The sequence below is a fragment of the Penaeus vannamei genome, chromosome 10, assembly GCF_042767895.1.
Source record: "Penaeus vannamei isolate JL-2024 chromosome 10, ASM4276789v1, whole genome shotgun sequence".
Lineage (NCBI taxonomy): Eukaryota > Metazoa > Arthropoda > Malacostraca > Decapoda > Penaeidae > Penaeus > Penaeus vannamei.
The window spans coordinates 16,139,351-16,142,803 of NC_091558.1; positions in this window are offsets into that span (position 1 = coordinate 16,139,351).

Genomic DNA, 3,453 nt, shown 5'->3' on the forward strand with positions numbered 1-3,453 from the left:
TGACCCAGTCTCCCTCTCCAACTCCCAGGGGCTTCTTTGGCTTCCTTCGCTCGCCTGAAGCATGACCCAGTCTCCCTTTCCAACTCCCAGAGGCTTCTTTGGCTTCCTTCGCTCGCCTGAAGCATGACCCAGTCTCCCCTTCCAACTCCCAGAGGCTTCTTTGGCTTCCTTCGCTCGTCTGAAGCATGACCCAGTCTCCCTTTCCAACTCCCAGAGGCTTCTTTGGCTTCCTTCGCTCGCCTGAAGCATGACCCAGTCTCCTTCTCCAACTCCCAGAGGCTTCTTTGGCTTCCTTCGCTCGCCTGAAGCATGACCCAGTCTCCCTTTCCAACTCCCAGAGGCTTCTTTGGCTTCCTTCGCTCAACTGAAGCATGACCCAGTCTCCTTCTCCAACTCCCAAAGGCTTCTTTGGCTTCCTTCGCTCGCCTGAAGCATGACCCAGTCTCCCTTTCCAACTCCCAGGGGCTTCTTTGGCTTCCTTCGCTCGCCTGAAGCATGACCCAGTCTCCCTTTCCAACTCCCAGGGGCTTCTTTGGCTTCCTTCGCTCGCCTGAAGCATGACCCAGTCTCCCTTTCCAACTCCAAGGGGCTTCTTTACCTTCCTTCGCTCGCCTGAAGCATGACCCAGTCTCCCTTTCCAACTCCCAGAGGCTTCTTTACCTTCCTTCGCTCGCCTGAAGCATGACCCAGTCTCCCTTTCCAACTCCCAGAGGCTTCTTTGCCTTCCTTCGCTCGCCTGAAGCATGACCCAGTCTCCCCTTCCAACTCCCAGAGGCTTCTTCGGCTTCCTTCGCTCGCCTGAAGCATGACCCACTCTCCCTTTCCAACTCCCAGGGGCTTCTTTGGCTTCCTTCGCTCGCCTGAAGCATGACCCAGTCTCCCTTTCCAACTCCCAGAGGCTTCTTTGGCTTCCTTCGCTCGCCTGAAGCATGACCCAGTCTCCCTTTCCAACTCCCAGAAGCTTCTTTGGCTTCCTTCGCTCGCCTGAAGCATGACCCAGTCTCCCTTTCCAACTCCCAGAGGCTTCTTTGGCTTCCTTCGCTCGCCTGAAGCATGACCCAGTCTCCCTTTCCAACTCCCAGAGGCTTCTTTGGCTTCCTTCGCTCGCCTGAAGCATGACCCAGTCTCCCTTTCCAACTCCCAGAGGCTTCTTTGGCTTCCTTCGCTCGCCTGAAGCATGACCCAGTCTCCCTTTCCAACTCCCAGAGGCTTCTTTGGCTTCCTTCGCTCGCCTGAAGCATGACCCAGTCTCCCTTTCCAACTCCCAGAGGCTTCTTTGGCTTCCTTCGCTCGCCTGAAGCATGACCCAGTCTCCCTTTCCAACTCCCAGAGGCTTCTTTGGCTTCCTTCGCTCGCCTGAAGCATGACCCAGTCTCCCTTTCCAACTCCCAGGGGCTTCTTTGGCTTCCTTCGCTCGCCTGAAGCATGACCCAGTCTCCCTTTCCAACTCCCAGAGGCTTCTTTACCTTCCTTCGCTCGCCTGAAGCATGACACAGTCTCCCTTTCCAACTTCCAGAGGCTTCTTTGGCTTCCTTCGCTCAACTGAAGCATAACCCAGTCTCCCTTTCCAACTCCCAGAGGCTTCTTTGGCTTCCTTCGCTCGCCTGAAGCATGACCCAGTCTCCCTTTCCAACTCCCAGAGGCTTCTTTGGCTTCCTTCGCTCGCCTGAAGCATGACCCAGTCTCCCTTTCCAACTCCCAGAGGCTTCTTTGCCTTCCTTCGCTCGCCTGAAGCATGACCCAGTCTCCCTTTCCAACTCCCAGAGGCTTCTTTGGCTTCCTTCGCTCGCCTGAAGCATGACCCAGTCTCCCTTTCCAACTCCCAGAGGCTTCTTTGGCTTCCTTCGCTCAACTGAAGCATGACCCAGTCTCCCTTTCCAACTCCCAGAGGCTTCTTTGGCTTCCTTAGCTCGCCTGAAGCATGACCCAGTCTCCCCTTCCAACTCCCAGAGGCTTCTTTGGCTTCCTTCGCTCGCCTGAAGCATGACCCAGTCTCCCTTTCCAACTCCCAGAGGCTTCTTTGGCTTCCTTCGCTCGCCTGAAGCATGACCCAGTCTCCCTTTCCAACTCCCAGAGGCTTCTTTGGCTTCCTTCGCTCGCCTGAAGCATGACCCAGTCTCCCTCTCCAACTCCCAGAGGCTTCTTTGCCTTCCTTCGCTCGCCTGAAGCATGACCCAGTCTCCCTTTCCAACTCCCAGAGGCTTCTTTGGCTTCCTTCGCTCAACTGAAGCATGACCCAGTCTCCCTCTCCAACTCCCAGAGGCTTCTTTGGCTTCCTTCGCTCGCCTGAAGCATGACCCAGTCTCCCTTTCCAACTCAAGGGGCTTCTTTGGCTTCCTTCGCTCGCCTGAAGTATGACCCAGTCTCCCTTTCCAACTCCCAGAGGCTTCTTTGGCTTCCTTCGCTCGCCTGAAGCATGACCCAGTCTCCCTTTCCAACTCCCAGAGGCTTCTTTGGCTTCCTTCGCTCGCCTGAAGCATGACCCAGTCTCCCTTTCCAACTCCCAGAGGCTTCTTTGGCTTCCTTCGCTCGCCTGAAGCATGACCCAGTCTCCCTTTCCAACTCCCAGAGGCTTCTTTGCCTTCCTTCGCTCGCCTGAAGCATGACCCAGTCTCCCTTTCCAACTCCCAGAGGCTTCTTTGGCTTCCTTCGCTCAACTGAAGCATAACCCAGTCTCCCTTTCCAACTCCCAGAGGCTTCTTTGGCTTCCTTCGCTCGCCTGAAGCATGACCCAGTCTCCCTTTCCAACTCCCAGAGGCTTCTTTGGCTTCCTTCGCTCGCCTGAAGCATGACCCAGTCTCCCTTTCCAACTCCCAGAGGCTTCTTTGGCTTCCTTCGCTCGCCTGAAGCATGACCCAGTCTCCCTTTCCAACTCCCAGAGGCTTCTTTGGCTTCCTTCGCTCGCCTGAAGCATGACCCAGTCTCCCTTTCCAACTCCCAGAGGCTTCTTTGGCTTCCTTCGCTCGCCTGAAGCATGACCCAGTCTCCCTTTCCAACTCCCAGAGGCTTCTTTGGCTTCCTTCGCTCGCCTGAAGCATGACCCAGTCTCCCTTTCCAACTCCCAGAGGCTTCTTTGGCTTCCTTCGCTCGCCTGAAGCATGACCCAGTCTCCCTTTCCAACTCCCAGAGGCTTCTTTGGCTTCCTTCGCTCGCCTGAAGCATGACCCAGTCTCCCTTTCCAACTCCCAGAGGCTTCTTTGGCTTCCTTCGCTCGCCTGAAGCATGACCCAGTCTCCCTTTCCAACTCCCAGGGGCTTCTTTGGCTTCCTTCGCTCGCCTGAAGCATGACCCAGTCTCCCTCTCCAACTCCCAGAGGCTTCTTTGCCTTCCTTCGCTCGCCTGAAGCATGACCCAGTCTCCCTTTCCAACTCCCAGAGGCTTCTTTGCCTTCCTTCGCTCACCTGAAGCATGACCCAGTCTCCCTCTCCAACTCCCAGAGGCTTCTTTACCTTC